Below are 14,216 nucleotides of genomic sequence, written 5' to 3' on the forward strand. Positions count from 1 at the left end.
TGTAGGTGCTTCTTCAAATCTGAGAAGTTATTGCTGCTGACTGACACTTATTTTCACCCACAGACACAAGTTTTATGTCACCATGTTTGTCCTTTTCACCCATAAATTCAAAATAATGTGAAAACTTTCATGACTTATAGCTGTCCTCTATGCCATCTCGCTAACTGAATGAGCCGCACGTGCACACTAATTTAACAACTTCAGAAAATTTAACAACTTCAGACTAGGAGCTTTCTTAACCAGCTGATGCATCTTTACGGTAAACCATACAGTGACTGGTTAAATGTACAAGCTCAAAGCCCAACCCAACTTTACACAATAATACTTGTAAAGATTGATAAAAAGTTGATCATATGCACGAAAGTTCTTAACGTTAGCTTCTAAAAACCTAAACAATATTTAGACGAATAGTTTGACAATAAAGCTCAGGGTTTATTGAGCCTATATACGACACAGGAATTATGACATTACTTTTATTCTTCAACTGCCCGGCAACAGGCTGTTTCATCACTTCCTATCTGCAGTTTTATTACAACCGCATAAAAAGCCCCTTGAAGGTACGTTGTCCTTAGGGAGCCCCTCAGTCCCCAAATCCCTCAAAGAGCTCTTAGTACGGTTTGGTCTGAATGGATCTGTTTTATAAAGGAAATAAAATGCCCTTTTCCTGAGTGTATTATATAGCTTTTGTGCTAGTTAAAGGTCTGCAGAGTTACAAATCCAAAGTCCACATTTTTTTCTCTATCATATCTTGGACAGCTTGAAACACCTCATTTGTGCTTAAGGATTTTTTTCTTTAATCTACTGACTCACTGAAACCCATCTGAGAATTCCTGCCTATACAGGGACTGCTTTGGGACAACAAATAATTATCAGCTGTTTATTGCACTCTCCCAAAACTAAATAAAGTAAATGCTAAATATTTTTTAACAAAGATGAATACAGTGTTTCTTGAATCCAGATTCTGAATTGTTGGGATTTTCTAGTATTTTGCATCCATCTACGTGAAAGTAAAGTTTATATGAAATGCAGGCTTGGGATGTTATGGGGCATAGACAACGACAACTTAAAGGCAACATTTTATGGACAAATCACTGTCTGAAGTCACCAGCAGGTGTAAAACTCCCCAAAAACACAGTCGTAGAATTTTTTTTTTCTGTACCCCTTGTTTCAAAGATCATTTAACGAGCCAATCAAATTTTCATTTCAAAAGTGTGGGGGAAACTTCTGTTGTCAGCAGTACTGAGGAGCATGCATCTTACATCTCCCATCAGCCTTAGAGGATGTAAGAGCCCAGGGGATAAACTCTATTTGATTGTAATGTTCCAGCAAGAGTTAGCTGTGTGTGTGCAGCAACCACTTCAGCCACTTCTGGACCAAGTTTTAACAACTTTAACAATCCAGTTCAATGCTGGACTGAAGAAACTGTGCCACAAAGAAGGAACAAAAACAAAAAAAAAACAGCGTTTATCCACAAGCCATCAGACTCCTGAACAGCAATCCCCCCCCCCCCACACACACACACACACTCCCACTCCCACAGACTGCTGACTGTTGCAGAAAGCGCAGTGCACTTTAAACTAACTTGGGTCTTTTATTTTTTTTAACTGTTTTTTTCTACTGCTTCATTTTATTTTATTTTTTTACTATGTCTTTTTACTCATGTGTCACAGGTGTAAAGGGACAACAAAGTAAGAATTTCATGGCAATGACAAAACTACTGTGCTTTGTCTTTGAACTTTTGTTAAAAATAAATTTCTTGTGTTTTAGACCAAAAAATTATCCAGATTTTTTTAAAAATAAGTTATATGCTGATAATTAATAAGGAATAAACAAGGAAATATGAAACTATTCAAAATTAGTAACTCTTGTAATATTAGTGCTTGAATTGATGCTAATTGTGGCTATGAAACAGATTTTTATACTTTATACTGCTTGGCAGTCATTTTCTATTCTTTTCCTCTTCAGTGACTTTGCACAGTATGTAATTTATTTAGTTAGCACAATGCCCATCAGTTTTTTATATATATATATATATATATATATGTACTGGAAAAAAATGTACTGGACTTCAAATACCTTATGACTATTGAGTTCATATACGGTTCATAAAGTTCATAATAGTTTGTTCTTTTTGGGTAGATTTTTTTCATTCATATCAAACCGACTCATTTTTCTGCCAGCTCTTAAATGAAAATTCTTCTCTGCACACTGTGGTCTGACAGTATTGGCATATAGTAAGTGTGCAAGGATCTTACGAAATATCCAGAATTCTATACATACTATAACTAATACATAAGTAGCTGTGATGCTGCACTATTTGCCTGTTTTGAGTTGAATACACCAAGATAATAACCGGAGAAGGCAAACTATCTGAGTCAGCTCCTACAGTATGAATCCTGGCTGCCCAGGAGCTACCTGCTTGGAATTGCACCAACACAGCTTCCCTTCTCTCCGTTAAGAGCTCTAGCAAATATAACTGAGCATAGTGTGAGAAAGAAGGAGATGATGAAAGGTAAATATGAATTCCAGGTGGGTTTTTTTTATCTTTGCTTTTGTATATTCTTCTCTGGAAAAAAGAAAAGTAGCTCAAGCTGGTGTTCAGTAGCCTTCAGTGTTCCTCTTGTTGGAGTATCTGAGGTGAGCAGCTTCTCATCTCCCATGTGTTGTTGCCGGATGTGACCCCTCTCTCCTTTTCGTAAAGGGATAGTTGTGATGTCTGTCTTCCTTCTGATGTTTATTAAGAATGTATTTCATGGAGAACAGAATGTCTTCAAATCAAGTAAAATATATATATATTTTTATAGTGTATTATCTTATAAAATCTTATAGTTACATATACCGTACTGTGTAAAAGTCTTGATTTACTCCTCATTTCTTTAGATTTTTTTCAATCTGCCAGACTTAGTTCTTCAGGCGTTCTGTAAAAACTTTAAAAGTTTTTCTTTTGACATTGGCTACTTTAAAAAAATATATTTTCAGTCCAGTCTCTTTCCACCCGACCATGTTCAGAGGAATTTTTTATTTATTTTTTGCTAACCTATTTACCACTGATCTATGAACAAGCATTAGAAAAGACACCTGACTTGAGGCATGGATCGGTGTTGGTTCAACACATAGCTGACAACTTAACAAAGAACCAAGTTTAGATTATAACTACAGGCAATAGAAAATAATCTACACTCATGCTCTGAGAGATGCATCTGAATCTTCAGTTGATCCATCTACTCTGAAGTAGAGTGAAGTCTCATCAGAAATAGTCTTTATAGAACATTGTTTTGTAAGAAGTCAATCAAAAGAAAATAAGTGACTACAGGTCTTATAAGGTAATGAATCCTCCCCAGAGCCCAGACCTCAAGTGAAGAAGTGTGGCCCCACCTCGACGGAGAACAGAACAAAAGGCAGCCCACATCCAAAGAAGAGCTTTGGCCTGTCCTTCAAAAAGCCTGGAGAACTATTCCTGAAGACTATTTAAAGAAATGACTGAAAGCTTGTCTAAGACGGTTCAGGCTTTGATGAAGAATAAACATGCTCAGTCTAATTATTGACTTTTAAGCTTGCTGGAATTGTACAAACTCTGTCTTTGCCTCATATACTGTATTCCATTAATGCTTGTACATTCAATAAATCCTTGCACCTACTTTCTGTTTCAGTAAAGAAAGGCAGGTGGCTCTGGACTTTTGAACACTACTATATATTCAGTTAGTGAAGACATTAAAGCAAATAGCAACACAACGAGGCTTCATCTGTTTCTTATGTAACTTGGTAAGAGCATCTAAAGAAATTCTGGTGTGATACAGACAGAAGATGTTTATTTGTTTAATTTCAAGAAACCCAGCTGGCAAATGCACAGATTCTGAATTGGAAAGTATATAGTGGTCATCTGGGGTCTACTTCATGGTCTCTTACTGCTTTGGTATTTATGAATATTTTTCATTCTGATTTTAGGATGCTAACAGTTGACTAAGAGGGCAGAAGATGCCCATCTTTGACTGTAGACAGCCCTTCACGGCAGAGATCTTGATTACTATGGAGCATCCCCCAATAGACGTCATTAATCAAGTTAATGAAACACAATGTCGATAAGAGCCCTAACAAGATTCCCTTGCAAACCAATGGCCTGCCTGACATCAACATGAGAAAGCCTGCTAATGGAGTAACTGCCACCCCTGTGTGACGAGGAGGATTACAAGCATTAGCCACAGAGTCGGAATGAAAAAGAGCATGTGGGGAATGTAAAATGAGGAGGAAGAAAAGGGGAGCACAAACAACCCTGCATTGCTCTGGGGTGATTTTTTTTTGTAGATTCAGAGAGCAAACCACATTACACTGGGTTGATGTTATTCTTGGTGGAAAATAAGATATGAAGTCAAAGGAAGGAGGGATAGCATAATTATGGTTAATTAACCAATTCTTAATAAAGTAATCCTTTAGGTTTAAGTCATTTTTATTTGATTGATAAGGTTGGTGAGAATCTGTACTATCACCAAATGCAGTTACATTTGGTCTTATATTTATTTACTTCTAATCACCTTTAATTGGCTATAATTCTCAGAAAGGGCAAAATGATTTCCTAAAACATTCTAGATAATGGGGTTGTCAATGGGATATTGAGGATCTTTTGTAGCTGAAAAATATATACAACAGCAAGCTTGTGGTTGAAGGGCTGACTCAAGGTGCAGTGCATGTCTTCATTATCAGGCAGTGTCGAATATGACACTCATTTCAATGATGTGACAACAATGGAGCTCTGTGGTTGTGCAGGGGAATAAGCTTCAGTGTGTCAGGCAGACTCAGTTTGTTCTTGCTCTTTATGAAATTTGATGACATGAAGAAACATGAACTATCGCATCTAACCTTTACAAACAGCCATGCAGGTTGCTTTGTGAAGCAATGGGGAAACACAGACTGTGCGAGTGGATTAGGGACAAGCATAGCTCCACCCAGAGCAACAGGGAGACTTTTGAACATCTGTATTCTAAATGTCCACAGTCACTCTGGGAAGAGATCACAGCACACTCAGCAGTGTTCCTGTATCTATCCATATGGCCTGTTAATCTCCCGCTCACACCCCTGTGTGGATTGTCAGCCAGTTATGGCCTTATTTATTGCATGACACCACACAAATGACCCCTGAGTGCCTCAGATGTGTCATGTTGCAGTTCGTTTAAACACTAACTTGTCACTGCTTAATTGAGCAAATCTAATGGTCGAGTAATCATCACTCATCTGTGGGCTTTCTCTTCGTAGATTTTCTGTCTCCCTGTCAGTGACTTGATGGTTATATAAATTTAATGATTAGTCAAAGTTAATTTCCTGAAGCAAGTACTGCTACTTGAACTTTGATATTAAGCATTGTCCTAAAAGAATGTTAACCAACCATAACATATATAGAGTGACATCATCCTGTACTCATGGATATGGCAAGGTAAAAGCACATCATGACATTTTCATTCATGGCATAATGTACTTTCTTTATTTGAATTAATAAACATTCATTCAAATTAGGGAAGATAATTGGAGAAAACTGAGTGTTGCAGATCAAGTAAGAAATGCAGAGAAAACCAAAGCAATGGATTAGGGTGTGAGGGAGGTTATGTGGGATGCTGCGGCTTATTTTAGCCTGATGTTCTCTGGGAAAGCTGCACAAATTGGCAACAAAAAAAAGGGTTTTGAGAATTGGCACAGATAAGGTTAGTGGCTGCTAAGCTAATACAGTATAAGAACAATTACATGGGGAAGGAAGATAAGTTTGTCAAGTGTACAAGAACTATGAAAATTAGAAATGGGAACTGAAAGTAACAAACTATTTTTAATGCTGTGGCAAATTTTGGAAAACACTAATTAAAAGTACTGACAGGCGTGCAAGGATATAAATCTGTCTTTGTCTTACCCAAGTGTAAGACGGCCAAAGAGAATAATGTAAATTGAACTGCTCATGCAACTAATCTGGATTACAATTCTGCAACTAATCCATACAGCTATTCTTCATTATAACATATCAATATCACTTTTGTAAGAGGGATGAGATTTTCTCAGCTTCCACTAAGCACTTTGTAAATGGCTTCATATATTATCATGATTAGAATAGGCTTACATGTTGTATTATTTAGTATTATAGAGATTTAATGAAGGCTTGTGAGACAGTATTATATCTTGAACTACTGTAGAACACTGCTGTGGCTCTTGATATTACTTGTAACGCTTTTATTACAAAAAACAAAAACAGTTTTAAAAACAGATTAAAAAAAAAAAAATTATTTTCAGTTGTGAGGAAGTAAGAGCACACTGTTTCACTTCTAAAGTTTTAGATAAGAACATGATAAAGCATCTGGTACTTACCAGGCCTAGAATTAGAAAAATACAGCCTTAGATGACAAGCAACACATGACATATTGCACCATATTATTATTCGTGAAGAAAAAGTAAGCCACAGCATCTCACTGTGTGGAAAAACTTAAATACGCCACATAATTCAATATCTCAAAGAACCACCTTAGCAGAAAAAAACTAGCAGTGATAATTTTGTTTGATGTCATCAGCCACTTGCATCATCCATTCGTCCATCCATTTTCTATACCCACCCAGGTTTTTGTATCTTTAAAAAAAAAAATGAGACAGTTTGTCAGTGTTGTGCATAAGAGTGAGGACTGCATTGCCTCTGCAGGCAGACTTCTCTCAGCTTCTGATCTGTTCAGCAGCAGAGAAGTGAACAGCAGCACTTGAGAGTGAGCTGAATGAACATGGGCGATGTTGTCCCCGTATTTTATTTACCAGGATGGAGGCTGCATGAGAGAAAATCTAAAGAAAGTAAATCTGGTACACCTCCAGCTTTCTTTCTCTAAATTTTAAATTTACATAGATTGCTAGACGTTCCATTTGTCACACATTTATGTAGAAGACCTAGAGTTTTAAGATGTGTAAAATTGCATTAGATTGTGTGATAGAAAACTTAATTTAAATTTGTTTTCCACTATATTGATATCTTCATCTGCAGTATTTTACCACTCTGCCACCAAAAGGTCACTTGACATTAATTAGGGTGGAATGAAATGTGATGTTTGTTTCTTTGTCTTTCTGTTACCACAAATCAAGAAAAACCTGTTTGATTTGGAGGCTGCTGTTGCTTTTTTTCTGCTTTGGAAAACTGAATTCGTTATTAATGTCATCCTCACCAGTGTTACTGCATTTAAAAAATATATTGTAACAATAAATTGCATCACTTCTTGTGTGTCAGACAATAAGTTCAACACTTCAAAAACTGCTCCCCAGAACTTCTGGGGTTGGAACAAACCCCAAATTAGTTTTTCCCCATACTGATCATGTTTCCTCTTTGAACCTCTTTGAATTCCTGGATTTCTCCTTATGTGTCATGGCAGCTTTATGTTAGGGAAAAGTCTGGTTATAATTGATTTTCAAAAAATATATATATATATATATTTATCTCCTTTCCAGTAAGAATGTGTTGTGTGTGTCATTTGTCTCCCAACAATTTAAAAGAGTAGAATCATCTGAATCATCTGAATGATCTGATTTAATTAAGCTGGGACATTTTGCTGCTATATGCATGCATGCATATAGTGCAAATGTCACATCAAGTCACAATGAATATGAGCTAATTTATTGGGAAAAAAATAAATAAAGAATGTTCAGTTTCCTATAAGTTTGGTCTCATTATTTATACTAACATATTGGCTCTTCACTTAGCAGTTGAAAAGAAAATTTCTATTAAGGATCTTGGAGCACCAGTCATGTACAATATCTGGTTTTTGATCAGACTTTCCCTCACAACTCTATTGTAATCTGTCTAGAATCATCATGGAGTCTTGTATGACTAAGTCCAAGAGGAACACAGTCACATCTGTTGTTGCATTTTTCTTCAGAACTGTGCTGTCTTTCAAGATAGTTTCTTCTAATTAGCAGGTGGAAAATAGTGTTTAGTCAGCTCCTCGTCTTACTTAGATTTTCCATCTGACAAACACACTCTGAAAAGTAGACGTTTTAGATAAACCCTCAAACTCCTACTGAAACCTCAGTTTTTGTTTTCTATTCCCTGTTAATCTCATGTGTTACCCAGTGAGTTATATCCTTTGTAAAGAAAGGTGGTTATATGTATGTGCGGATGGGTGTTCTCGTGAAACCTACTTTAACAGTAGGATTGTGTCAGTAATGATGTACAGTTTTACAAGAGTAATGTGATTGTAATATTTTAATTCAACTACTTTTGATGGTGTTGTCCATACAAATGTATAAGCCATCATACACTTTTAAAATAGTTGATAGTAAATTATTCATTTATTTATTTATTTGTTTCAGTATATGTAGACTTCTGCAAACTACAATTATTCTTCCTCCCTAACCACTATAAGCCTTCTAAGAACTCTTTCAATTTAAACATCTGCGTAAACGCATACGGAACCTTTACATACTGTATGTTCGAGAATAAATGATTAATTCTGCCAAAGACTCTGTTCAGCAGGAGGACCTATGTGTTCCTGGCAGATGCATAAATGATTTATGGTATTTCCCACATTGAATCATAGTCTGAACCTGGCTCCCCACCATTTACCAATTACCAATTTATAACTGTAAGTAAACAAAGTCAGTTTGTTAAGGTGTGAAACAGCTGCTGTGCTCAGCCTGTCCCACTGTTCAGTGCATGGACATGTTCATGTTCAATGATATTCTTATGAGCAATGAACCTACATACAAAAGTCAGCCAGCATGCTAACTAGCTAGTGAGCTAGCCTACTCATGAGTGAGGGAGAAAGTGCTCATGGTTGACTGTAGACGCAGATTCTAAACCTATAGAGAGATTCTTATTTTCACCTTTCAGAGAGCAGCAGTCATGTATTTATTTCCTGGAACAGGCTGAGAATCAGGAAACATGCATACGTTTAATTATTGTGATGTAAAATTGAAGGAGCATTGGGTAGGTTTTAGTGAACAGTGAGGAGGCAGATATCAACCAGCTCAATACCCCTGCCTCACAATCCTATTCTAAGTTTGTAGTAGCACTACAAAAACCACTGTTTAGTTTGTCCATTATGGGTTACAATAGAAGCATGAAGGACTGCGAGTAAGGTGACTTACAGCATTTCTAAATAAAGGGTTCATTCTAAGATAATTACATCACAGTGATGAAAAGATGGTTATGAATATGAAATTACTGTTAACTGATCCCTCAAAAGGCTTCACACTGTAACTTTATTATGGAGCCAAAATTAATACACAATATTGATGATTTACCATTTAAATGTGACTATCTGTTGAATAACTAGTATTTGTTACCAGTAATATTGAATTCACACAGCTCTTAGAACAATGTAGTGAGCCCCCAGAAACAATGAAAACAAACCTTTTTATATAAATTTTTACATAAGAAGTTTATAGAGTTAAGTGTTGTCTAATAGTCTCTACATTTTCTTATAACCGTATATTGTCTAATAGAAAATTAATGTAATTTAACATCTGCACAAGAACCGTGAGGGATCAATTTGTAAGAAATGGGAAAGGCAGTGTTGTTTTAGTGATTCAGGGGAACCACTGTCACAAGGGGGGATGAATAGAGGATTTGGTACATAATGTAATGAGAACACATTGGCATAAACCAACCACTGACTGTCAGGGACAGGCAATCTTCGTTCACAGCATGCTGAAATAACCTTGATGGTGGAAACTGAATTAGGTTTAGCCAAAGAAATAACAGCGATGCTGTATTTTGAGCACGATTTCCATGAAGTAATAGGCTGCACAATGAGTCGCAAATAAGATTCCAATTGTTACATTAGCCCAGATGAAATAACAGGAAATGTCTATGCAGGGCTAAACATTCAGTGTTGATTGGAGGGAATGTCAGAGGAATTAGTTGTTCCTGACCAGAAACATTAGGTTTTCTGATGGCAGATGAAAAGAGGTGCTTCTGTCATGCAATACTGTACTCTCAGTATTGATTTCCTTCAAATATTTTGAATAGAAATGATCCTCTTTGAAGACACACCACTCTTATAAATTTTCACATTATGCTGATTAATGCGTTTCTTTTGGATAATTTAGACATTAAGTATATTCCTTTTGGCTTTCTTTATTTAACTCTCTTTTCAGCTTTTTGAAAAGTAACCTATAGATTTGATAAAAGACCTTTCAGAGCCTCATGAAAATGTGATGCTGCCTTTAAATCTCCAGAACAAACAGGGTAGTGAGGTAGTATCGTAAAAGTCGATCCTTTGTGCGAGTATAAGAGGAGGCCGCCATTTCAGTAGAGAGAAGGTAAATAAATAGCCTCTCGTTTATTTCTTACCATTAAAAGTTAAAGAGTTATAATGCCTCTGTTTTGCAGTAGATTTCAAACTCATTCAAAGAGGTATGGATGTTTTCATCATCCTCAGCAAATTTGGAAAAGAGGAAGACATTGGCTTGCACTAAGGATTTTGAGAGCTATTGAAGACATTACACTGGAGCCTTTTTGAAGTTATGGGGGCCTGACAGAGTATTTCTAATTTAATTTTGAATGAGAAATTAAGCAAGAGCGATTTAGCTTGGCAGAAATCACAGGATGAATGTTTGACATTATGTCACTTCGACTCAGGGTGTGCCATTTAATTTAGGAATGACAACCCGCTTAACAGTCAGTTGAAACAGAGAAAGGGAGAAGTGAGAGGAGGAGTGTGGGTTAGATGAAGTGGAATCTGATTTAAGGCTGGAAAAAGGGAAATGTTTGCAGAATGAGAATCAGCTGTTTGACCAGGCAACAGTGAGGGAGCTGCTTTAACTCTGGAATTGCATTACTGATTTTGATCCGTTTTCAGTCTGGTCAAAATGAAACAATTAGTCAATTTACTGTTTATTTTTTAAAACACACAAAAAAAACAATCAAGCACTAAAATATGATTGCAATTCACAGTGCAGCATTTCCCTCTAGGATTTTCTTCTGAAAGCTAACACACACATCCTGGTGTCTTGTAGTGCACCAGTCAGTCAGTGCATTTATGACTTTTAATATCGTACTTCAATTTTTCTTCCTGTATTGATCCATTTTGTACCATCTGCAAGCTTTGTGTATGTATTAACCTACCACACAAACAAACAGAATGTCCCAACATCAGAGGGGTTGATCAATGGTAGAGATGGCGTGGGTCAACAATTCCGATGGCTGTGTTTACTGAGGCAAAGTATTGGAGAAAGAGGGGCTGGTGGAATGGTGGGTGAAAACTAGAATCAATACAACAGCTATCATCATTTGCAGGGTTTATTAATGGCTTTGCCTGAAGCCGGCAAAGAGAGTAACACTCACTTGCATTTAGGCAAGCAACACTGCAACGTTTATGCACCTCGTGTCCTATCAATCATCACAGCGTAAGTTGCTCTCAGCAATGGTCTGGATACCTCCACTCACCTCACATAAACACTCCTTTCAATCATGTAATGAATGGCATCAATTATGTGGCCAAGCTGCCAAGATATACAAATGATTCCGAATGGTTGAAAGTCTAAAGGCTAGCAAAAGTGACGATGGAAGGCTCAGTTTAATTCACTTTCTTTCTCTCAGTTCCTAGCTGCAGCTCAATAGAGTTTTCATGAATTTTAAAAGGTATATCCTTCTGTTCATGACTGACAACAGCATCAGTCACGCAGGATACAGCCACAAGGCAACGAGTGTTTCCACCAACAGGTCCTGCCTATCCTCGTGGTAGTTAGAAATTTTCCCTTTAGTAAGACGCTTTACAGCTCGAATACTACAGAATGTGTCTGCTACCCGCAGACAGCAGTGAAAAACACACAGGGCTTTTCATGGCACTAGAATTGTTTCTACAGGATGTGGCAGCTCTGAAGAATAGGGGTTCTCTACAGTCAAATATCGTGGCTGTGAAAAGCAAATGAACAAATCCATTTTTTCCTGCTGCCAAATAAAACTCTTGAGTACTGGAAATGAATGAACAAAAAATACATTTGCTCTGAGCTCTATTTTAGACCTCGGAGCAAAATTATTAGTAATACTTATTATCTGTATAAAGCAGGAGATATGATGAATATGCATCTGGACTGCGTGTAATTCAATCCACAAGCTATTGACAAGAAGGAATGACATAAACCTGTAATGGAATAATGTAGGAATTTTAGATGGATAAAACAATTACAGTGATATTTTCTCAGCTGATTTACAAGCACAGCCTGGCTCTTCTCCTGAATTAGTATCTGCTCTTCAGTCTGAACTCAGATTTTCTGCGGTGCTACCCAAAGATACAGTACTGTGTCCATGAGATTAGCCCATTTTCACACAGCTTATGTGCTGACCTACAGACTTGGAATCATAGTCCTGCTTGACAAAACCTGCTCCACAGATCGACCTGCCACATCAAGGATTACCGTACATGTGCACAAAGCTTTGGGATACAGTGAGATGAAAGACAGTGCGGAGATCTTTTAGTGATCCTATTTCTTTGATTGGGCAGATATAAATTTGCATTACAATGTTGGAGTACTGGCAGCAGGAAAATTATGTAGGATTTAGTTTAGCAGCCCAAATGTACAGTGCTTAGCCCACTAAAAAGTATTACAAGACCAGTACTCGAATGAAAAAAAAACAGATGGCACAACTTAAAAAACTAAAAAAACTGGTACCTTTGATATATGTATCATTCATGGCGTAAGAACCTCCTTTTATTAAAGTAATCTAGAGTAATAAAAGTCATGTTCGTCAGTTAATATTTGGCATGTACTGCATTATTGAATGTTCTTTAAGTATAAATCTGGGAAATAAAAAATGTGTGCACTCAGTTTGAAACATGGAGCAGGCACAAAATTGTCAGATTTATGTTTCATTGTGGGAGCAACATATCTGCGTGCAAATGAGGATGTCTGTGTTTTTTCCAAGAAAAAAAATCACTTCTAAGTATTTCTTGCTTGGTGTAAAGTCTGAGTTTATGCAGGCATGATACAAATTTGCAAATAGATAAAAAAAAAAAGATAATTTTTTTCATAGAAGTATGGATTTTAGACAACAAACATTGTGTCCGTAAAGCAGTGCTGTCATTGTAAGTTAGTCTGCTTAGCCCATATTTAGAAGGATGCTGTACATATTTAAAAATCCTCATTTCTAGCAAAGCTGATGCGATTTTATTTTGCACATTAATTAATCCAAATGATCTTTAAATGCTATAATTTTTGATTGTTTACCTCAAGTCATAATATTTATATTTACAACATTTTGTATAGCAAAGACAAATTAGTACACAAAATTAAACTGGGCTGGCTGAGTGATTTACAGGCCATGTCTGCAGGAAACATCAAAATTATCCATCAGAGAAACCAGTGGCCCTTGACAAACAACAGTGTCATCATTATCTGACTCAACTCATATAGTTTATATCCGAAGAAATGACTGGAATTGTGTTTGTAAAGAGAAAAAACAGGCGAGACAATTCTTACTCAGGGCAGTGGTTGATGTGCTTCCAAGCATTACAAACTGTAAATCAAGTGGGATGTAACAATATCCTGGAGGTTAAGGAGCCCAGCTCATGAGGAAGTTTCATAGTTTGAAGACCAACTTGATCTGGAACAGTCTGGCTGTTGGGGACTGAACTGACTTCATAACAACGGTCAGTGAGTGCCTGAGCAACTCACTCAAGCTAAATCTTTACCCCTGAAGGCCACACAAGTGACACTGCTACAGTAAAAACAGTCAGTGACATGCAAACGTTTGAGCACTATTGGTCAAAATGTCTATCACCGTTAAAAAATGAAAACAATAATGAAACGAAACAAAAAGAATGAAACACAAAATTATTTATTCTGTAGCTTAACATTCTAGCTTTATAGAAAATGCCTAAATCATTATTAATAAAAGTATTTTTTGTAAGGAAAACTATATGAAATCACCATGAAAACTGCATTTCTAAAACAAAAACCTGCACAGGCTTGAATATGCTAATTAGTCTGCAGTTGATGGAGTGCTTGCAGAGCTTAGCAAACTGTTGCATCCAGTTGATTGACAGAAAACAAGGCCCCAACAAGACGGCTGTCAGTGGAAATGATTGAACGGATGATAAAACTTCTTGAAGAGGGCAGTTCAAGTCAGAATGTGGCAAAATATGTTTTGCTCCCTGTCAGCTGTGTCTAAAATTTGGAGCAAGTACAAACAAAATGCGAAGGTTGTAAATGAGAAGCATACAGGTTAATCAAGGAAGGACATCAAAGTGTCAGAGCACAAAACCCAAAAC

At 36.7% G+C, this 14,216-nt stretch overlaps 1 protein-coding gene across 1 annotated transcript in view; it reads left to right on the forward strand.

The window, feature by feature from the left end:
* The window catches only part of LOC140303069 (metabotropic glutamate receptor 4-like), a 135,225-nt gene that overhangs the window by 60,931 nt on the left and 60,078 nt on the right, over window positions 1-14,216 (forward strand). The window lies entirely within an intron of this gene.

Source organism: Leuresthes tenuis, unplaced genomic scaffold (assembly GCF_036924035.1).
Source record: "Leuresthes tenuis unplaced genomic scaffold, fLeuTen1.0.hap1 SCAF_3, whole genome shotgun sequence".
NCBI lineage: Eukaryota > Metazoa > Chordata > Actinopteri > Atheriniformes > Atherinopsidae > Leuresthes > Leuresthes tenuis.